The sequence below is a fragment of the Mesoplodon densirostris genome, chromosome 10, assembly GCF_025265405.1.
Source record: "Mesoplodon densirostris isolate mMesDen1 chromosome 10, mMesDen1 primary haplotype, whole genome shotgun sequence".
Classification (NCBI taxonomy): Eukaryota; Metazoa; Chordata; class Mammalia; order Artiodactyla; family Ziphiidae; genus Mesoplodon; species Mesoplodon densirostris.
The window spans coordinates 47,322,104-47,345,978 of record NC_082670.1 but is presented as its reverse complement, the minus strand read 5'-3'; positions in this window follow the sequence as shown (position 1 = coordinate 47,345,978).

Sequence of the window (23,875 nt, the reverse complement as noted above, 5' to 3'; positions counted from 1 at the left end):
AGAAGTATCTACCTTCTACAGCACCCGGAAGCCCCAAAGACCACAGGAAGGCAAAGGGAGAGTGCTTTGTGGTCCCTTTGGAAAACAGGGTTTGAAGGGATTCACTAAGGATTGTTAGGGAATAGGTAAAACACATGGGATGACTAGCATCCAGCTCAAGCTCTCTGTTTCTCGTCACACAGAGAGGCAGGCCGCAGGTCCAAGGCAGCGTGTGTCAAAGCGGTGCTATAAATGCAGGAAGCTTTTACGGTGTCTTAGGCCATGTGCCTCTGCACTAGGATGCAACATGTAAACAACGGACTGCCTGACACTACTGGGACCTGTAAGCCACTTTGAGTTGAGGACAACTATATGCCAAAAGAAGGGCAATGGAGGCCTTCTTTCCTTAAGCCACTAGAACGGGTAAATGTGAACAGCAATAGTATCTCCCTTCTACCGCATCTGGGAAGTACAAAACTCAAAAGGAAAGTCCAGGGAGAATGCTCTGTGTTCCCTTTGGAAAAGAGAGCTTGAAGGGAAACTTTTTTCCTCACTGGGATTTAGAGCGTTGCAGGCTCAATTTTGGCAGGGAAACATTGTTGTTCCATATCTTCTCTTCTTAACACAATGCATTTCTCGTCACAGTAATAGGCAGGCCCCAGATCCAAGGCAGCCTGTGTCAAAGCGGTGCCTAAACTCCAGCAAGCGTTTATGGTGTCATAGGCCACTAGGCTGTGCACTAGGTTCTAAGATGTAGGCGAAGGACTGCCCGTCAGTTCTGGGCCCTGTAAGCCACGTTTAGTTGAGGAGAATTATATGCCAGAAGTAGCGCAATGGAGTCCTTCTTTCCTTAAGCAAGTAGAACGTGTAAATATGAACAGCAGATGTATCTCTCTTCTTCCGCACCTGGGAAGTACAAAACTCAAAGGGAAAGTGCAGGGAGAATGCTCTGTGTCCCCTATGGAAAAGAGCTTGAAGGGAAACGTTGTTTTCCTCACTGGAATTTACAGCGTTGCAGGCTCAATGGTGGCAGGGAAACACTGTTGTTCCATATCTTCTCTTCTTAACACAATCCATTTCTCGTCACAGAAATAGGCAGGCCCCAGATCCAAGGCAGCCTGTGTCAAAGCGGTGCTTAAACTCCAGCAAGCGTTTATGGTGTCATAGGCCACTAGGCTGTGCACTAGATTCTAAGATGTAGGCGAAGGACTGCCCGTCAGTTCTGGGCCCTGTAAGCCACGTTCAGTTGACGAGAATTATATGCCAGAAGTAGCGCAATGGAGTCCTTCTTTCCTTAAGCCAGTAGAACGTGTAAATGTGAACAGCAGATGTATCTCCCTTCTTCCGCACCTGGGAAGTACAAAACTCAAAGGGAAAGTGCAGGGAGAATGCTCTGTGTCCCCTATGGAAAAGAGCTTGAAGGGAAACGTTGTTTTCCTCACTGGAATTTACAGCGTTGCAGGCTCAATGGTGGCAGGGAAACACTGTTGTTCCATATCTTCTCTTCTTAACACAATCCATTTCTCGTCAGAGAAACAGGCAGGCCCCAGGTCCAAGGAAGCCTGTGTCAATGCGGTGCTTAAACTCCAGCAAGCGTTTATGATGTCATAGGCCACTAGGCTGTGCACTAGATTCTAAGATGTAGGCGACGGAGTGCCCGACACTTCTGGGACCTGTAAGCCTGTTCAGTTGAGGATAACTATATGCCAAAAGAAGGGCAATGGAGACCTTCTTTTCTTAAGCCACTAGAATCTGTAAATGTGAACAGCAGATGTATCTCCCTTCTACCGCACCTGGGAAGTACAAAACACAGAACGAAGGCGCTGGGGGAATGCTCTGTGGTCCTTGTGGAGAAGAGGGCTTGAAAAGTGACCTGAAAATGTTCAGCGTTTTAGGAAGCCACCTGAAGGTGTCAATGTGAACAACAGAAGTATCTATCTTCTACAGCACCCGGAAGCCCCAAAGACCACAGGAAGGCAAAGGGAGAGTGCTTTGTGGTCCCTTTGGAAAACAGGGTTTGAAGGGATTCACTAAGGATTGTTAGGGAATAGGTAAAACACATGGTACGACAAGCATCGAGCTCAAGCTCTCTGTTTCTCGTCACACAGAGAGGCAGGCCGCAGGTCCAAGGCAGCGTGTGTCAAAGCGGTGCTATAAATGCAGGAAGCTTTTACGGTTTCTTAGGCCATGTGCCTCTGCACTAGGATGCAACATGTAAACGACGGACTGCCTGACACTACTGGGACCTGTAAGCCACTTTGAGTTGAGGACAACTATATGCCAAAAGAAGAGCAATGGAGGCCTTCTTTCCTTAAGCCACTAGAACGGGTAAATGTGAACAGCAATAGTATCTCCCTTCTACCGCATCTGGGAAGTACAAAACTTCAAAGGAAAGTGCAGGGAGAATGCTCTGTGTTCCCTTTGGAAAAGAGAGCTTGAAGGGAAACTTTTTTCCTCACTGGGATTTAGAGCGTTGCAGGCTCAATTGTGGCAGGGAAACACTGTTGTTCCATATCTTCTCTTCTTAACACAATGCATTTCTCGTCACAGTAATAGGCAGGCCTCAGATCCAAGGCAGCCTGTGTCAAAGCGGTGCCTAAACTCCAGCAAGCGTTTATGGTGTCATAGGCCACAGGCTGTGCACTAGATTCTAAGATGTAGGCGAAGGACTGCCCGTCCGTTCTGGGACCTGTAAGCCACGTTCAGTTGAGGAGAATTATATGCCAGAAGTAGCGCAATGGAGTCCTTCTTTCCTTAAGCCAGTAGAACGTGTAAATGTGAACAGCAGATGTATCTCCCTTCTTCCGCACCTGGGAAGTACAAAACTCAAAGGGAAAGTGCAGGGAGAATGCTCTGTGTCCCCTATGGAAAAGAGCTTGAAGGGAAACGTTGTTTTCCTCACTGGAATTTACAGCGTTGCAGGCTCAATGGTGGCAGGGAAACACTGTTGTTCCATATCTTCTCTTCTTAACACAATCCATTTCTCGTCACAGAAATAGGCAGGCCCCAGATCAAAGACAGCCTGTGTCAAAGCAGTGCTTAAACTCCAGCAAGCGTTTATGATGTCATAGGCCACTAGGCTGTGCACTAGATTCTAAGATGTAGGCGACGGGTGCCCGACACTTCTGGGCCGTGTAAGCCTGTTCAGTTGAGGAGAACTATATGCCAAAAGAAGGGCAATGGAGACCTTCTTTTCTTAAGCCACTAGAAGCTGTAAATGTGAACAGCAGATGTATCTCCCTTCTACCGCACCTGGGAAGTACAAAACACAGAACGAAGGCGCAGGGGGAATGCTCTGTGGTCCTTGTGGAGAAGAGGGCTTGAAAAGTGACCTGAAAACGTTCAGCGTTTTCGGAAGCCACCTGAAGGTGTCAATGTGAACAACAGAAGTATCTATCTTCTACAGCACCCGGAAGCCCCAAAGACCACAGGAAGGCAAAGGGAGAGTGCTTTGTGGTCCCTTTGGAAAACAGGGTTTGAAGGGATTCACTAAGGATTGTTAGGGAATAGGTAAAACACATGGGACGACAAGCATCGAGCTCAAGCTCTCTGTTTCTCGTCACACAGAGAGGCAGGCCGCAGGTCCAAGGCAGCGTGTGTCAAAGCGGTGCTATAAATGCAGGAAGCTTTTACGGTGTCTTAGGCCATGTGCCTCTGCACTAGGATGCAACATGTAAACAACGGACTGCCTGACACTACTGGGACCTGTAAGCCACTTTGAGTTGAGGACAACTATATGCCAAAAGAAGGGCAATGGAGGCCTTCTTTCCTTAAGCCACTAGAACGGGTAAATGTGAACAGCAATAGTATCTCCCTTCTACCGCATCTGGGAAGTACAAAACTCAAAAGGAAAGTGCAGGGAGAATGCTCTGTGTTCCCTTTGGAAAAGAGAGATTGAAGGGAACCTTTTTTCCTCACTGGGATTTAGAGCGTTGCAGGCTCAATTGTGGCAGGGAAACACTGTTGTTCCATATCTTCTCTTCTTAACACAATGCATTTCTCGTCACAGTAATAGGCAGGCCCCAGATCCAAGGCAGCCTGTGTCAAAGCGGTGCCTAAACTCCAGCAAGCGTTTATGGTGTCATAGGCCACTAGGCTGTGCACTAGATTCTAAGATGTAGGCGAAGGACTGCCTGTCAGTTCTGGGACCTGTAAGCCACGATCAGTTGAGGAGAATTATATGCCAGAACAAGCGCAGTGGAGTCCTTCTTTCCTTAAGCCACTAGAACGTGTAAATGTGAACAGCATATGTATCTCCCTTCTACCGCACCTGGGAAGTACAAAACTCAAAGGGAAAGTGCAGGGAGAATGCTCTGTGTCCCCTATGGAAAAGAGCTTGAAAGGAAACATTGTTTTCCTCACTGGAATTTACAGCGTTGCAGGCTCAATTGTGGCAGGGAAACACTGTTGTTCCATATCTTCTCTTCTTAACACAATCCATTTCTCGTCACAGAAGTAGGCATGCCCCAGATCAAAGACAGCCTGTGTCAAAGCGGTGCTTAAACTCCAGCAAGCGTTTATGGTGTCATAGGCCACTAGGCTGTGCACTAGATTCTAAGATGTAGGCGAAGGACTGCCCGTCAGTTCTGGGACCTGTAAGCCACGTTCAGTTGAGGAGAACTATATGCCAGGAGAAGCGCAATGGAGTCCTTCTTTCCTTAAGCCACTAGAACGTGTAAATGTGAACAGCAGATGTATCTCCCTTCTACCGCACCAAGGAAGTACAAAACTCAAAGGGAAAGTGCAGGGAGAATGCTCTGTGTCCCCTATGGAAAAGAGCTTGAAGGGAAACGTTGTTTTCCTCACTGGAATTTACAGCGTTGCAGGCTCAATGGTGGCAGGGAAACACTGTTGTTCCATATCTTCTCTTCTTAACACAATCCATTTCTCGTCAGAGAAACAGGCAGGCCCCAGGTCCAAGGCAGCCTGTGTCAATGCGGTGCTTAAACTCCAGCAAGCGTTTATGATGCCATAGGCCACTAGGCTGTGCACTAGATTCTAAGATGTAGGCGACGGGTGCCCGACACTTCTGGGCCGTGTAAGCCTGTCCAGTTGTGGAGAACTATATGCCAAAAGAAGGGCAATGGAGACCTTCTTTTCTTAAGCCACTAGAAGCTGTAAATGTGAACAGCAGATGTATCTCCCTTCTACCGCACCTGGGAAGTACAAAACACAGAACGAAGGCGCAGGGGGAATGCTCTGTGGTCCTTGTGGAGAAGAGGGCTTGAAAAGTGACCTGAAAACGTTCAGTGTTTTCGGAAGCCACCTGAAGGTGTCAATGTGAACAACAGAAGTATCTATCTTCTACAGCACCCGGAAGCCCCAAAGACCACAGGAAGGCAAAGGGAGAGTGCTTTGTGGTCCCTTTGGAAAACAGGGTTTGAAGGGATTCACTAAGGATTGTTAGGGAATAGGTAAAACACATGGGACGACTAGCATCGAGCTCAAGCTCTCTGTTTCTCGTCACACAGAGAGGCAGGCCGCAGGTCCAAGGCAGCGTGTGTCAAAGCGGTGCTATAAATGCAGGAAGCTTTTACGGTGTCTTAGGCCATGTGCCTCTGCACTAGGATGCAACATGTAAACGACGGACTGCCTGACACTACTGGGACCTGTTAGCCACTTTGAGTTGAGGACAACTATATGCCAAAAGAAGGGCAATGGAGGCCTTCTTTCCTTAAGCCACTAGAACGGGTAAATGTGAACAGCAATAGTATCTCCCTTCTACCGCATCTGGGAAGTACAAAACTCAAAAGGAAAGTGCAGGGAGAATGCTCTGTGTTCCCTTTGGAAAAGAGAGCTTGAAGGGAAACTTTTTTCCTCACTGGGATTTAGAACGTTGCAGGCTCAATTGTGGCAGGGAAACACTGTTGTTCCATATCTTCTCTTCTAAACACAATGCATTTCTCGTCACAGTAATAGGCAGGCCCCAGGTCCAAGGCAGCCTGTGTCAAAGCGGTGCCTAAACTCCAGCAAGCGTTTATGGTGTCATAGGACACAGGCTGTTCACTAGATTCTAAGATGTAGGCAAAGGACTGCCCGTCAGTTCTGGGACCTGTAAGCCACGTTCAGTTGAGGAGAAATATATGCCAGGAGAAGCGCAATGGAGTCCTTCTTTCCTTAAGCCACTAGAACGTGTAAATGTGAACAGCAGATGTATCTCCCTTCTACCGCACCAAGGAAGTACAAAACTCAAAGGGAAATTGCAGGGAGAATGCTCTGTGTCCCCTATGGAAAAGAGCTTGAAGGGAAACGTTGTTTTCCTCACTGGAATTTACAGCGTTGCAGGCTCAATGGTGGCAGGGAAACACTGTTGTTCCATATCTTCTCTTCTTAACACAATCCAATTCTCGTCACAGAAACAGGCAGGCCCCAGGTCCAAGGCAGCCTGTGTCAATGCGGTGCTTAAACTCCAGCAAGCGTTTATGATGTCATAGGCCACTAGGCTGTGCACTAGATTCTAAGATGTAGGCGACGGCGTGCCCGACACTTCTGGGACCTATAAGCCCGTTCAGTTGAGGAGAACTATATGCCAAAAGAAGGGCAATGGAGACCTTCTTTTCTTAAGCCACTAGAAGCTGTAAATGTGAACAGCAGATGTATCTCCCTTCTACCACACCTGGGAAGTACAAAACACAGAACGAAGGCGCAGGGGGAATGCTCTGTGGTCCTTGTGGAGAAGAGGGCTTGAAAAGTGACCTGAAAACGTTCAGCGTTTTCGGAAGCCACCTGAAGGTGTCAATGTGAACAACAGATGTATCTATCTTCTACAGCACCCGGAAGCCCCAAAGACCACACAGGAAGGCAAAGGGAGAGTGCTTTGTGGTCCCTTTGGAAAACAGGGTTTGAAGGGATTCACTAAGGATTGTTAAGGAATAGGTAAAACACATGGGACGACTAGCATCGAGCTCAAGCTCTCTGTTTCTCGTCACACAGAGAGGCAGGCCGCAGGTCCAAGGCAGCGTGTGTCAAAGCGGTGCTATAAATGCAGGAAGCTTTTACGGTGTCTTAGGCCATGTGCCTCTGCACTAGGATGCAACATGTAAACAACGGACTGCCTGACACTACTGGGACCTGTAAGCCACTTTGAGTTGAGGACAACTATATGCCAAAAGAAGGGCAATGGAGGCCTTCTTTCCTTAAGCCACTAGAACGGGTAAATGTGAACAGCAATAGTATCTCCCTTCTACCGCATCTGGGAAGTACAAAACTCAAAAGAAAAGTGCAGGGAGAACGCTCTGTGTTCCCTTTGGAAAAGAGAGCTTGAAGGGAAACTTTTTTTCCTCACTGGGATTTAGAGCGTTGCAGGCTCAATTGTGGCAGGGAAACACTGTTGTTCCATATCTTCTCTACTTAACACAATGCATTTCTCGTCACAGTAATAGGCAGGCCCCAGATCCAAGGCAGCCTCTGTCAAAGGGGTGCCTAAACTCCAGCAAGCGTTTATGGTGTCATAGGCCACTAGGCTGTGCACTAGATTCTAAGATGTAGGCGAAGGACTGCCTGTCAGTTCTGGGACCTGTAAGCCACGTTCAGTTGAGGAGAATTATATGCCAGAACAAGCGCCATGGAGTCCTTCTTTCCTTAAGCCACTAGAACGTGTAAATGTGAACAGCATATGTATCTCCCTTCTACCACACCTGGGAAGTACAAAACTCAAAGGGAAAGTGCAGGGAGAATGCTCTGTGTCCCCTATGGAAAAGAGCTTGAAAGGAAACATTGTTTTCCTCACTGGAATTTACAGCGTTGCAGGCTCAATTGTTGCAGGGAAACACTGTTGTTCCATATCTTCTCTTCTTAACACAATCCATTTCTCGTCACAGAAATAGGCATGCCCCAGATCAAAGACAGCCTGTGTCAAAGCGGTGCTTAAACTCCAGCAAGTGTTTATGGTGTCATAGGCCACTAGGCTGTGCACTAGATTCTAAGATGTAGGCGAAGGACTGCCCGTCAGTTCTGGGACCTGTAAGCCACGTTCAGTTGAGGAGAACTATATGCCAGGAGAAGCGCAATGGAGTCCTTCTTTCCTTAAGCCACTAGAACGTGTAAATGTGAACAGCAGAAGTATCTCCCTTCTACCGCACCGGGGAAGTACAAAACTCAAAGGGAAAGTGCAGGGAGAATGCTCTGTGTTCCCTTTGGAAAGGAGCTTGAAGGGAAACGTTGTTTTCCTCACTGGAATTTACAGCGTTGCAGGCTCAATGGTGGCAGGGAAACACTGTTGTTCCATATCTTCTCTTCTTAACACAATCCAGTTCTCGTCACAGAAATAAGCAGGCCCCAGGTCCAAGGCAGCCTGTGTCAATGCGGTGCTTAAACTCCAGCAAGCGTTTATGATGTCATAGGCCAGTAGGCTGTGCACTAGATTCTAAGATGTAGGCGACGGAGTGCCCGACACTTCTGGGACCTGTAAGCCTGTTCAGTTGAGAAGAACTATATGCCAAAAGAAGGGCAATGGAGACCTTCTTTTCTTAAGCCACTAGAAACTGTAATTGTGAACAGCAGATGTATCTCCCTTCTACCGCACCTGGGAAGTACAAAACACAGAACGAAGGCGCAGGGGGAATGCTCTGTGGTCCTTGTGGAGAAGAGGGCTTGAAAAGTGACCTGAAAACGTTCAGCGTTATCGGAAGCCACCTGAAGGTGTCAATGTGAACAACAGAAGTATCTATCTTCTACAGCACCCGGAAGCCCCAAAGACCACAGGAAGGCAAAGGGAGAGTGCTTTGTGGTCCCTTTGGAAAACAGGGTTTGAAGGGATTCACTAAGGATTGTTAGGGAATAGGTAAAACACATGGGACGACAAGCATCGAGCTCAAGCTCTCTGTTTCTCGTCACACAGAGAGGCAGGCCGCAGGTCCAAGGCAGCGTGTGTCAAAGCGGTGCTATAAATGCAGGAAGCTTTTACGGTTTCTTAGGCCATGTGCCTCTGCACTAGGATGCAACATGTAAACGACGGACTGCCTGACACTACTGGGACCTGTAAGCCACTTTGAGTTGAGGACAACTATATGCCAAAAGAAGGGCAATGGAGGCCTTCTTTCCTTAAGCCACTAGAACGGGTAAATGTGAACAGCAATAGTATCTCCCTTCTACCGCATCTGGGAAGTACAAAACTCAAAAGTAAAGTGCAGGGAGAATGCTCTGTGTTCCCTTTGGAAAAGAGAGCTTGAAGGGAAACTTTTTTTCCTCACTGGGATTTAGAGCGTTGCAGGCTCAATTGTGGCAGGGAAACACTGTTGTTCCATATCTCCTCTTCTTAACACAATGCATTTCTCGTCACAGTAATAGGCAGGCCCCAGATCCAAGGCAGCCTGTGTCAAAGCGGTGCCTAAACTCCAGCAAGCGTTTATGGTGTCATAGGCCACAGGCTGTGCACTAGATTCTAAGATGTAGGCGAAGGACTGCCCGTCAGTTCTGGGACCTGTAAGCCACGTTCAGTTGAGGAGAATTATATGCCAGAACAAGCGCAATGGAGTCCTTCTTTCTTAAGCCACTAGAACGTGTAAATGTGAACAGCATATGTATCTCCCTTCTACCGCACCGGGGAAGTACAAAACTCAAAGGGAAAGTGCAGGGAGAATGCTCTGTGTCCCCTATGGAAAAGAGCTTGAAAGGAAACATTGTTTTCCTCACTGGAATTTACAGCGTTGCAGGCTCAATTGTGGCAGGGAAACACTGTTGTTCCATATCTTCTCTTCTTAACACAATGCATTTCTCGTCACAGAAATAGGCAAGCCCCAGATCAAAGACAGCCTGTGTCAAAGCGGAGCTTAAACTCCAGCAAGCGTTTATGGTGTCATAGGCCACTAGGCTGTGCACACTAGATTCTAAGATGTAGGCGAAGGACTGCCCGTCAGTTCTGGGACCTGTAAGCCACGTTCAGTTGAGGAGAACTATATGCCAGGAGAAGCGCAATGGAGTCCTTCTTTCCTTAAGCCACTAGAACGTGTAAATGTGAACAGCAGATGTATCTCCCTTCTACCGCACCAAGGAAGTACAAAACTCAAAGGGAAAGTGCAGGGAGAATGCTGTGTGTTCCCTTTGGAAAAGAGCTTGAAGGGAAACGTTGTTTTCCTCACTGGAATTTACAGCGTTGCAGGCTCAATGGTGGCAGGGAAACACTGTTGTTCCATATCTTCTCTTCTTAACACAATCCATTTCTCGTCACAGAAATAGGCAGGCCCCAGATCCAAGGCAGCCTGTGTCAAAGCGGTGCCTAAACTCCAGCAAGCGTTTATGGTGTCATAGGCCACTAGGCTGTGCACTAGATTCTAAGATGTAGGCGAAGGACTGCCCGTCAGTTCTGGGCCCTGTAAGCCACGTTCAGTTGAGGAGAATTATATGCCAGAAGTAGCGCAATGGAGTCCTTCTTTCCTTAAGCCAGTAGAACGTGTAAATGTGAACAGCAGATGTATCTCCCTTCTTCCGCACCTGGGAAGTACAAAACTCAAAGGGAAAGTGCAGGGAGAATGCTCTGTGTCCCCTATGGAAAAGAGCTTGAAGGGAAACGTTGTTTTCCTCCCTGGAATTTACAGCGTTGCAGGCTCAATGGTGGCAGGGAAACACTGTTGTTCCATATCTTCTCTTCTTAACACAATCCATTTCTCGTCACAGAAACAGGCAGGCCCCAGGTCCAAGGCAGCCTGTGTCAATGCGGTGCTTAAACTCCAGCAAGCGTTTATGATGTCATAGAGCACTAGGCTGTGCACTAGATTCTAAGATGTAGGCGACGGTGTGCCCGACACTTCTGGGACCTGTAAGCCCGTTCAGTTGAGGAGAACTATATGCCAAAAGAAGGGCAATGGAGACCGTCTTTTCTTAAGCCACTAGAAGCTGTAAATGTGAACAGCAGATGTATCTCCCTTCTACCGCACCTGGGAAGTACAAAACTCAAAGGGAAAGTGCAGGGAGAATGCTCTGTGTTCCCTTTGGAAAAGAGCTTGAAGGGAAACGTTGTTTTCCTCAGTGGAATTTACACCATTGCAGGCTCAATTGTTGCAGGGAAACACTGTTGTTCCATATCTTCTCTTCTTAACACAATCCATTTCTCGTCACAGAAACAGGCAGGCCCCAGATCCAAGGCAGCCTGTGTCAAAGCAGTGCTTAAACTCCAGCAAGCGTTTATGGTGTCATAGGCCACTAGGCTGTGCACTAGATTCTAAGATGTAGGCGAAGGACTGCCCGTCAGTTCTGGGACCTGTAAGCCACGTTCAGTTGAGGAGAACTATATGCCAAAAGAAGGGCAATGGAGACCTTCTTTTCTTAAGCCACTAGAAGCTGTAAATGTGAACAGCAGATGTATCTCCCTTCTACCGCACCTGGGAAGTACAAAACACAGAACGAAGGCGCAGGGGGAATGCTCTGTGGTCCTTGTGGAGAAGAGGGCTTGAAAAGTGACCTGAAAACGTTCAGCGTTTTCGGAAGCCACCTGAAGGTGTCAATGTGAACAACAGAAGTATCTATCTTCTACAGCACCCGGAAGCCCCAAAGACCACAGGAAGGCAAAGGGAGAGTGCTTTGTGGTCCCTTTGGAAAACAGGGTTTGAAGGGATTCACTAAGGATTGTTAGGGAATAGGTAAAACATATGGGACGACTAGCATCGAGCTCAAGCTCTCTGTTTCTCGTCACACAGAGAGGCAGGCCGCAGGTCCAAGGCAGCGAGTGTCAAAGCGGTGCTATAAATGCAGGAAGCTTTTACGGTGTCTTAGGCCATGTGCCTCTGCACTAGGATGCAACATGTAAACAACGGACTGCCTGACACTACTGGGACCTGTAAGCCACTTTGAGTTGAGGACAACTATATGCCAAAAGAAGGGCAATGGAGGCCTTCTTTCCTTAAGCCACTAGAACGGGTAAATGTGAACAGCAATAGTATCTCCCTTCTACCGCATCTGGGAAGTACAAAACTCAAAAGTAAAGTGCAGGGAGAATGCTCTGTGTTCCCTTTGGAAAAGAGAGCTTGAAGGGAAACTTTTTTTCCTCACTGGGATTAAGAGTGTTGCAGGCTCAATTGTGGCAGGGAAACACTGTTGTTCCATATCTTCTCTTCTTAACACAATGCATTTCTCGTCACAGTAATAGGCAGGCCCCAGATCCAAGGCAGCCTGTGTCAAAGGGGTGCCTAAACTCCAGCAAGAGTTTATGGTGTCATAGGCCACTAGGCTGTGCACTAGATTCTAAGATGTAGGCGAAGGACTGCCTGTAGTTCTGGGACCTGTAATCCACGTTCAGTTGAGGAGAACTATATGCCAGGAGAAGCGCAATGGAGTCCTTCTTTCCTTAAGCCACTAGAACGTGTAAATGTGAACAGCAGATGTATCTCCCTTCTACCGCACCGGGGAAGTACAAAACTCCAATGGAAAGTGCAGGGAGAATGCTCTGTGTTCCCTTTGGAAAAGAGCTTGAAGGGAAACATTGTTTTCCTCACTGGAATTTACAGCGTTGCAGGCTCAATGGTGGCAGGGAAACACTGTTGTTCCATATCTTCTCTTCTTAACACAATCCATTTCTCGTCACAGAAACAGGCAGGCCCCAGGTCCAAGGCAGCCTGTGTCAATGCGGTGCTTAAACTCCAGCAAGCGTTTATGATGTCATAGGCCACTAGGCTGTGCACTAGATTCTAAGATGTAGGCGACGGCGTGCCCGACACTTCTGGGACCTGTAAGCCTGTTCAGTTGAGGAGAACTATATGCCAAAAGAAGGGCAATGGAGACCTTCTTTTCTTAAGCCACTAGAAACTGTAATTGTGAACAGCAGATGTATCTCCCTTCTACCGCACCTGGGAAGTACAAAACACAGAACGAAGGCGCAGGGGGAATGCTCTGTGGTCCTTGTGGAGAAGAGGGCTTGAAAAGTGACCTGAAAACGTTCAGCGTTTTCGGAAGCCACCTGAAGGTGTCAATGTGAACAACAGAAGTATCTATCTTCTACAGCACCCGGAAGCCCCAAAGACCAGAGGAAGGCAAAGGCAGAGTGCTTTGTGGTCCCTTTGGAAAACAGGGTTTGAAGGGATTCACTAAGGATTGTTAGGGAATAGGTAAAACACATGGGACGACTAGCATCGAGCTCAAGCTCTCTGTTTCTCGTCACACAGAGAGGCAGGCCGCAGGTCCAAGGCAGCGTGTGTCAAAGCGGTGCTATAAATGCAGGAAGCTTTTACGGTGTCTTAGGCCATGTGCCTCTGCACTAGGATGCAACATGTAAACGACGGACTGCCTGACACTACTGGGACCTGTAAGCCACTTTGAGTTGAGGACAACTATATGCCAAAAGAAGGGCAATGGAGGCCTTCTTTCCTTAAGCCACTAGAACGGGTAAATGTGAACAGCAATAGTATCTCCCTTCTACCGCATCTGGGAAGTACAAAACTCAAAAGGAAAGTGCAGGGAGAATGCTCTGTGTTCCCTTTGGAAAAGAGAGCTTGAAAGGAAACTTTTTTCCTCACTGGGATTTAGAGCGTTGCAGGCTCAATTGTGGCAGGGAAACACTGTTGTTCCATATCTTCTCTTCTTAACACAATGCATTTCTCGTCACAGTAATAGGCAGGCCCCAGATCCAAGGCAGCCTGTGTCAAAGCGGTGCCTAAACTCCAGCAAGCGTTTATGGTGTCATAGGCCACAGGCTGTGCACTAGATTCTAAGATGTAGGCGAAGGACTGCCCGTCAGTTCTGGGACCTGTAAGCCACGTTTAGTTGAGGAGAATTATATGCCAGAAGTAGCGCAATGGAGTCCTTCTTTCCTTAAGAAAGTAGAACGTGTAAATATGAACAGCAGATGTATCTCTCTTCTTCCGCACCTGGGAAGTACAAAACTCAAAGGGAAAGTGCAGGGAGAATGCTCTGTGTCCCCTATGGAAAAGAGCTTGAAGGGAAACGTTGTTTTCCTCACTGGAATTTACAGCGTTGCAGGCTCAATGGTGGCAGGGAAACACTGTTGTTCCATATCTTCTCTTCTTAACACAATCCATTTCTCGTCAGAGAAACAGGCAGGCCCCAGGTCCAAGGCAGCCTGTGTCAATGCGGTGCTTAAACTCCAGCAAGCGTTTATGATGTCATAGGCCACTAGGCTGTGCACTAGATTCTAAGATGTAGGCGACGGCGTGCCCGACACTTCTGGGACCTGTAAGCCCGTTCAGTTGAGGAGAACTATATGCCAAAAGAAGGGCAATGGAGACCTTCTTTTCTTAAGCCACTAGAAGCTGTAAATGTGAACAGCAGATGTATCTCCCTTCTACCGCACCTGGGAAGTACAAAACACAGAACGAAGGTGCAGGGGGAATGCTCTGTGGTCCTTGTGGAGAAGAGGGCTTGAAAAGTGACCTGAAAACATTCAGCGTTTTCGGAAGCCACCTGAAGGTGTCAATGTGAACAACAGAAGTATCTATCTTCTACAGCACCCGGAAGCCCCAAAGACCACACAGGAAGGCAAAGGGAGAGTGCTTTGTGGTCCCTTTGGAAAACAGGGTTTGAAGGGATTCACTAAGGATTGTTAGGGAATAGGTAAAACACATGGGACGACTAGCATCGAGCTCAAGCTCTCTGTTTCTCGTCACACAGAGAGGCAGGCCGCAGGTCCAAGGCAGCGTGTGTCAAAGCGGTGCTATAAATGCAGGAAGCTTTTACGGTGTCTTAGGCCATGTGCCTCTGCACTAGGATGCAACATGTAAACAACGGACTGCCTGACACTACTGGGACCTGTAAGCCACTTTGAGTTGAGGACAACTATATGCCAAAAGAAGGGCAATGGAGGCCTTCTTTCCTTAAGCCACTAGAACGGGTAAATGTGAACAGCAATAGTATCTCCCTTCTACCGCATCTGGGAAGTACAAAACTCAAAAGAAAAGTGCAGGGAGAACGCTCTGTGTTCCCTTTGGAAAAGAGAGCTTGAAGGGAAACTTTTTTTCCTCACTGGGATTTAGAGCGTTGCAGGCTCAATTGTGGCAGGGAAACACTGTTGTTCCATATCTTCTCTTCTTAACACAATGCATTTCTCGTCACAGTAATAGGCAGGCCCCAGATCCAAGGCAGCCTCTGTCAAAGGGGTGCCTAAACTCCAGCAAGCGTTTAAGGTGTCATAGGCCACTAGGCTGTGCACTAGATTCTAAGATGTAGGCGAAGGACTGCCTGTCAGTTCTGGGACCTGTAAGCCACGTTCAGTTGAGGAGAATTATATGCCAGAACAAGCGCAATGGAGTCCTTCTTTCCTTAAGCCACTAGAACGCGTAAATGTGAACAGCATATGTATCTCCCTTCTACCGCACCTGGGAAGTACAAAACTCAAAGGGAAAGTGCAGGGAGAATGCTCTGTGTCCCCTATGGAAAAGAGCTTGAAAGGAAACATTGTTTTCCTCACTGGAATTTACAGCGTTGCAGGCTCAATGGTGGCAGGGAAACACTGTTGTTCCATATCTTTTCTTCTTAACACAATCCATTTCTCGTCACAGAAATAGGCATGCCCCAGATCAAAGACAGCCTGTGTCAAAGCGGTGCTTAAACTCCAGCAAGCGTTTATGGTGTCATAGGCCACTAGGCTGTGCACTAGATTCTAAGATGTAGGCGAAGGACTCCCCGTCAGTTCTGGGACCTGTAAGCCACGTTCAGTTGAGGAGAACTGTATGCCAGGAGAAGCGCAATGGAGTCCTTCTTTCCTTAAGCCAGTAGAACGTGTAAACGTGAACAGCAGATGTATCTCCCTTCTTCCGCACCTGGGAAGTACAAAACTCAAAGGGAAAGTGCAGGGAGAATGCTCTGTGTCCCCTATGGAAAAGAGCTTGAAGGGAAACGTTGTTTTCCTCAGTGGAATTTACAGGGTTGCAGGCTCAATTGTGGCAGGGAAACAGTGTTGTTCCATATCTTCTCTTCTTAACACAATCCATTTCTCGTCACAGAAAGAGGCAGGCCCCAGATCCAAGGCAGCCTGTGTCAAAGCGGTGCTTAAACTCCAGCAAGCGTTTATGGTGTCATAGGCCACTAGGCTGTGCACTAGATTCTAAGATGTAGGCGACGGACTGCCCGTCAGTTCTGGGACCTGTAAGCCACGTTCAGTTGAGGAGAACTATATGCCAAAAGAAGGGCAATGGAGACCTTCTTTTCTTAAGCCACTAGAAGCTGTAAATGTGAACAGCAGATGTATCTCCCTTCTACCGCACCTGGGAAGTACAAAACACAGAACGAAGGCGCAGGGGGAATGCTCTGTGGTCCTTGTGGAGAAGAGGGCTTGAAAAGTGACCTGAAAACGTTCAGCGTTTTCGGAAGCCACCTGAAGGTGTCAATGTGAACAACAGAAGTATCTATCTTCTACAGCACCCGGAAGCCCCAAAGACCACAGGAAGGCAAAGGGAGAGTGCTTTGTGGTCCCTTTGGAAAACAGGGTTTGAAGGGATTCACTAAGGATTGTTAGGGAATAGGTAAAACACATGGTACGTCTAGCATCGAGCTCAAGCTCTCTGTTTCTCGTCACACAGAGAGGCAGGCCGCAGGTCCAAGGCAGCGTGTGTCAAAGCGGTGCTATAAATGCAGGAAGCTTTTACGGTGTCTTAGGCCATGTGCCTCTGCACTAGGATGCAACATGTAAAAAACGGACTGCCTGACACTACTGGGACCTGTAAGCCACTTTGAGTTGAGGACAACTATATGCCAAAAGAAGGGCAATGGAGGCCTTCTTTCCTTAAGCCACTAGAACGGGTAAATGTGAACAGCAATAGTATCTCCCTTCTACCGCATCTGGGAAGTACAAAACTCAAAAGGAAAGTGCAGGGAGAATGCTCTGTGTTCCCTTTGGAAAAGAGAGCTTGAAGGGAAACTTTTTTTCCTCACTGGGATTTAGAGCGTTGCAGGCTCAATTGTGGCAGGGAAACACTGTTGTTCCATATCTTCTCTTCTTAACACAATGCATTTCTCGTCACAGTAATAGGCAGGCCCCAGATCCAAGGCAGCCTCTGTCAAAGGGGTGCCTAAACTCCAGCAAGCGTTTATGGTGTCATAGGCCACTAGGCTGTGCACTAGATTCTAAGATGTAGGCGAAGGACTGCCTGTCAGTTCTGGGACCTGTAAGCCACGTTCAGTTGAGGAGAATTATATGCCAGAACAAGCGCAATGGAGTCCTTGTTTCCTTAAGGCACTAGAACGTGTAAATGTGAACAGCATATGTATCTCCCTTCTACCGCACCTGGGAAGTACAAAACTCAAAGGGAAAGTGCAGGGAGAATGCTCTGTGTCCCCTATGGAAAAGAGCTTGAAGGGAAACGTTGTTTTCCTCACTGGAATTTACAGGGTTGCAGGCTCAATGGTGGCAGGGAAACACTGTTGTTCCATATCTTCTCTTCTTAACACAATCCATTTCTCGTCACAGAAAGAGGCAGGCCCCAGATCAAAGACAGCCTGTGTCAAAGCGGTGCTTAAACTCCAGCAAGCGTTTATGGTGTCATAGGCCACTAGGCTGTGCACTAGATTCTAAGATGTAGGCGAAGGACTGCCCGTCAGTTCTGGGACCTGTAAGCCACGTTCAGTTGAGGAGAACTATATGCCAGGAGAAGCGCAATGGAGTCCTTCTTTCCTTAAGCCACTAGAACGTGTAAATGTGAACAGCAGATGTATCTCCCTTCTACCGCACCGGGGAAGTACAAAACTCAAAGGGAAAGTGCAGGGAGAATGCTCTGTATTCCCTTTGGAAAAGAGCTTGAAGGGAAATGTTGTTTTCCTCACTGGAATTTACAGCGTTGCAGGCTCAATGGTGGCAGGGAAACACTGTTGTTCCATATCTTCTCTTCTTAACACAATCCATTTCTCGAAACAGAAATAGGCAGGCCCCAGATCCAAGATAGCCTGTGTCAAAGCGGTGCTTAAACTCCAGCAAGCGTTTATGGTGTCATAGGCCACTAGGCTGTGCACTAGATTCTAAGATGTAGGCGAAGGACTGCCCGTCAGTTCTGGGCCCTGTAAGCCACGTATAGTTGAGGAGAATTATATGCCAGAAGTAGCGCAATGGAGTCCTTCTTTCCTTAAGCCAGTAGAACGTGTAAATGTGAACAGCAGATGTACCTCCCTTCTTCCGCACCTGGGAAGTACAAAACTCAAAGGGAAAGTGCAGGGAGAATGCTCTGTGTCTCCTATGGAAAAGAGCTTGAAGGGAAACGTTGTTTTCCTCACTGGAATTTACAGCGTTGCAGGCTCAATGGTGGCAGGGAAACACTGTTGTTCCATATCTTCTCTTCTTAACACAATCCATTTCTCGTCAGAGAAACAGGCAGGCCCCAGGTCCAAGGCAGCCTGTGTCAATGCGGTGCTTAAACTCCAGCAAGCGTTTATGATGTCATAGGCCACTAGGCTGTGCACTAGATTCTAAGATGTAGGCGACGGAGTGCCCGACAATTCTGGGCCCTGTAAGCCTGTTCAGTTGAGGAGAACTATATGCCAAAAGAAGGGCAATGGAGACCTTCTTTTCTTAAGCCACTAGAAACTGTAAATGTGAACAGCAGATGTATCTTCCTTCTACCGCACCTGGGAAGTACAAAACACAGAACGAAGGCGCAGGGGGAATGCTCTGTGGCCCTTGTGGAGAAGAGGGCTTGAATAGTGACCTGAAAACATTCAGCGTTTTCGGAAGCCACCTAAAGGTGTTAATGTGAACAACAGTAGTATCTACCTTCTACAGCACCCGGAAGCCCCAAAGACCACAGGAAGGCAAAGGGAGAGTGCTTTGTGGTCCCTTTGGAAAAGAGGGTTTGAAGGGATTCACTAAGGATTGTTAGGGAATAGGTAAAACACATGGGATGACTAGCATCGAGCTCAAGCTCTCTGTTTCTCGTCACACAGAGAGGCAGGCCACAGGTCCAAGGCAGCGTGTGTCAAAGCGGTGCTATAAATGCAGGAAGCTTTTACAGTGTCTTAGGCAATGTCCTGTGCACTAGGATGCAACATGTAAACGACGGACTGCCTGACACTACTGGGACCTGTAAGCCACTTTGAGTTGAGGACAACTATATGCCAAAAGAAGGGCAATGGAGGCCTTCTTTCCTTAAGCCACTAGAACGGGTAAATGTGAACAGCAATAGTATCTCCCTTCTACCGCATCTGGGAAGTACAAAACTCAAAAGGAAAGTGCAGGGAGAATGCTCTGTGTTCCCTTTGGAAAAGAGAGCTTGAAGGGAAACTTTTTTTCCTCACTGGGATTTAGAGCGTTGCAGGCTCAATTGTGGCAGGGAAACACTGTTGTTCCATATCTCCTCTTCTTAACACAATGCATTTCTCGTCACAGTAATAGGCAGGCCCCAGATCCAAGGCAGCCTGTGTCAAAGCGGTGCCTAAACTCCAGCAAGCGTTTATGGTGTCATAGGCCACAGGCTGTGCACTAGATTCTAAGATGTAGGCGAAGGACTGCCCGTCAGTTCTGGGACCTGTAAGCCACGTTCAGTTGAGGAGAATTATATGCCAGAACAAGCGCAATGGAGTCCTTCTTTCTTAAGCCACTAGAACGTGTAAATGTGAACAGCATATGTATCTCCCTTCTACCGCACCGGGGAAGTACAAAACTCAAAGGGAAAGTGCAGGGAGAATGCTCTGTGTCCCCTATGGAAAAGAGCTTGAAAGGAAACATTGTTTTCCTCACTGGAATTTACAGCGTTGCAGGCTCAATTGTGGCAGGGAAACACTGTTGTTCCATATCTTCTCTTCTTAACACAATGCATTTCTCGTCACAGAAATAGGCAAGCCCCAGATCAAAGACAGCCTGTGTCAAAGCGGAGCTTAAACTCCAGCAAGCGTTTATGGTGTCATAGGCCACTAGGCTTTGCACACTAGATTCTAAGATGTAGGCGAAGGACTGCCCGTCAGTTCTGGGACCTGTAAGCCACGTTCAGTTGAGGAGAACTATATGCCAGGAGAAGCGCAATGGAGTCCTTCTTTCCTTAAGCCACTAGAACGTGTAAATGTGAACAGCAGATGTATCTCCCTTCTACCGCACCAAGGAAGTACAAAACTCAAAGGGAAAGTGCAGGGAGAATGCTCTGTGTTCCCTTTGGAAAAGAGCTTGAAGGGAAACGTTGTTTTCCTCACTGGAATTTACAGCGTTGCAGGCTCAATGGTGGCAGGGAAACACTGTTGTTCCATATCTTCTCTTCTTAACACAATCCATTTCTCGTCACAGAAATAGGCAGGCCCCAGATCCAAGGCAGCCTGTGTCAAAGCGGTGCCTAAACTCCAGCAAGCGTTTATGGTGTCATAGGCCACTAGGCTGTGCACTAGATTCTAAGATGTAGGCGAAGGACTGCCCGTCAGTTCTGGGCCCTGTAAGCCACGTTCAGTTGAGGAGAATTATATGCCAGAAGTAGCGCAATGGAGTCCTTCTTTCCTTAAGCAAGTAGAACATGTAAATATGAACAGCAGATGTATCTCTCTTCTTCCGCACCTGGGAAGTACAAAACTCAAAGGGAAAGTGCAGGGAGAATGCTCTGTGTCCCCTATGGAAAAGAGCTTGAAGGGAAACGTTGTTTTCCTCCCTGGAATTTACAGCGTTGCAGGCTCAATGGTGGCAGGGAAACACTGTTGTTCCATATCTTCTCTTCTTAACACAATCCATTTCTCGTCACAGAAACAGGCAGGCCCCAGGTCCAAGGCAGCCTGTGTCAATGCGGTGCTTAAACTCCAGCAAGCGTTTATGATGTCATAGAGCACTAGGCTGTGCACTAGATTCTAAGATGTAGGCGACGGTGTGCCCGACACTTCTGGGACCTGTAAGCCCGTTCAGTTGAGGAGAACTATATGCCAAAAGAAGGGCAATGGAGACCGTCTTTTCTTAAGCCACTAGAAGCTGTAAATGTGAACAGCAGATGTATCTCCCTTCTACCGCACCTGGGAAGTACAAAACTCAAAGGGAAAGTGCAGGGAGAATGCTCTGTGTTCCCTTTGGAAAAGAGCTTGAAGGGAAACGTTGTTTTCCTCAGTGGAATTTACACCATTGCAGGCTCAATTGTTGCAGGGAAACACTGTTGTTCCATATCTTCTCTTCTTAACACAATCCATTTCTCGTCACAGAAACAGGCAGGCCCCAGATCCAAGGCAGCCTGTGTCAAAGCAGTGCTTAAACTCCAGCAAGCGTTTATGGTGTCATAGGCCACTAGGCTGTGCACTAGATTCTAAGATGTAGGCGAAGGACTGCCCGTCAGTTCTGGGACCTGTAAGCCACGTTCAGTTGAGGAGAACTATATGCCAAAAGAAGGGCAATGGAGACCTTCTTTTCTTAAGCCACTAGAAGCTGTAAATGTGAACAGCAGATGTATCTCCCTTCTACCGCACCTGGGAAGTACAAAACACAGAACGAAGGCGCAGGGGGAATGCTCTGTGGTCCTTGTGGAGAAGAGGGCTTGAAAAGTGACCTGAAAACGTTCAGCGTTTTCGGAAGCCACCTGAAGGTGTCAATGTGAACAACAGAAGTATCTATCTTCTACAGCACCCGGAAGCCCCAAAGACCACAGGAAGGCAAAGGGAGAGTGCTTTGTGGTCCCTTTGGAAAACAGGGTTTGAAGGGATTCACTAAGGATTGTTAGGGAATAGGTAAAACATATGGGACGACTAGCATCGAGCTCAAGCTCTCTGTTTCTCGTCACACAGAGAGGCAGGCCGCAGGTCCAAGGCAGCGAGTGTCAAAGCGGTGCTATAAATGCAGGAAGCTTTTACGGTGTCTTAGGCCATGTGCCTCTGCACTAGGATGCAACATGTAAACAACGGACTGCCTGACACTACTGGGACCTGTAAGCCACTTTGAGTTGAGGACAACTATATGCCAAAAGAAGGGCAATGGAGGCCTTCTTTCCTTAAGCCACTAGAACGGGTAAATGTGAACAGCAATAGTATCTCCCTTCTACCGCATCTGGGAAGTACAAAACTCAAAAGTAAAGTGCAGGGAGAATGCTCTGTGTTCCCTTTGGAAAAGAGAGCTTGAAGGGAAACTTTTTTTCCTCACTGGGATTAAGAGTGTTGCAGGCTCAATTGTGGCAGGGAAACACTGTTGTTCCATATCTTCTCTTCTTAACACAATGCATTTCTCGTCACAGTAATAGGCAGGCCCCAGATCCAAGGCAGCCTGTGTCAAAGGGGTGCCTAAACTCCAGCAAGAGTTTATGGTGTCATAGGCCACTAGGCTGTGCACTAGATTCTAAGATGTAGGCGAAGGACTGCCTGTAGTTCTGGGACCTGTAATCCACGTTCAGTTGAGGAGAACTATATGCCAGGAGAAGCACAATGGAGTCCTTCTTTCCTTAAGCCACTAGAACGTGTAAATGTGAACAGCAGATGTATCTCCCTTCTACCGCACCGGGGAAGTACAAAACTCCAATGGAAAGTGCAGGGAGAATGCTCTGTGTTCCCTTTGGAAAAGAGCTTGAAGGGAAACGTTGTTTTCCTCACTGGAATTTACAGCGTTGCAGGCTCAATGGTGGCAGGGAAACAGTGTTGTTCCATATCTTCTCTTCTTAACACAATCCATTTCTCGTCACAGAAACAGGCAGGCCCCAGGTCCAAGGCAGCCTGTGTCAATGCGGTGCTTAAACTCCAGCAAGCGTTTATGATGTCATAGGCCACTAGGCTGTGCACTAGATTCTAAGATGTAGGCGACGGCGTGCCCGACACTTCTGGGACCTGTAAGCCCGTTCAGTTGAGGAGAACTATATGCCAAAAGAAGGGCAATGGAGACCTTCTTTTCTTAAGCCACTAGAAGCTGTAAATGTGAACAGCAGATGTATCTCCCTTCTACCGCACCTGGGAAGTACAAAACACAGAACGAAGGCGCAGGGGGAATGCTCTGTGGTCCTTGTGGAGAAGAGGGCTTGAAAAGTGACCTGAAAACATTCAGCGTTTTCGGAAGCCACCTGAAGGTGTCAATGTGAACAACAGAAGTATCTATCTTCTACAGCACCCGGAAGCCCCAAAGACCACACAGGAAGGCAAAGGGAGAGTGCTTTGTGGTCCCTTTGGAAAACAGGGTTTGAAGGGATTCACTAAGGATTGTTAGGGAATAGGTAAAACACATGGGACGACTAGCATCGAGCTCAAGCTCTCTGTTTCTCGTCACACAGAGAGGCAGGCCGCAGGTCCAAGGCAGCGTGTGTCAAAGCGGTGCTATAAATGCAGGAAGCTTTTACGGTGTCTTAGGCCATGTGCCTCTGCACTAGGATGCAACATGTAAACAACGGACTGCCTGACACTACTGGGACCTGTAAGCCACTTTGAGTTGAGGACAACTATATGCCAAAAGAAGGGCAATGGAGGCCTTCTTTCCTTAAGCCACTAGAACGGGTAAATGTGAACAGCAATAGTATCTCCCTTCTACCGCATCTGGGAAGTACAAAACTCAAAAGAAAAGTGCAGGGAGAACGCTCTGTGTTCCCTTTGGAAAAGAGAGCTTGAAGGGAAACTTTTTTTCCTCACTGGGATTTAGAGCGTTGCAGGCTCAATTGTGGCAGGGAAACACTGTTGTTCCATATCTTCTCTTCTTAACACAATGCATTTCTCGTCACAGTAATAGGCAGGCCCCAGATCCAAGGCAGCCTCTGTCAAAGGGGTGCCTAAACTCCAGCAAGCGTTTAAGGTGTCATAGGCCACTAGGCTGTGCACTAGATTCTAAGATGTAGGCGAAGGACTGCCTGTCAGTTCTGGGACCTGTAAGCCACGTTCAGTTGAGGAGAATTATATGCCAGAACAAGCGCAATGGAGTCCTTCTTTCCTTAAGCCACTAGAACGCGTAAATGTGAACAGCATATGTATCTCCCTTCTACCGCACCTGGGAAGTACAAAACTCAAAGGGAAAGTGCAGGGAGAATGCTCTGTGTCCCCTATGGAAAAGAGCTTGAAAGGAAACATTGTTTTCCTCACTGGAATTTACAGCGTTGCAGGCTCAATGGTG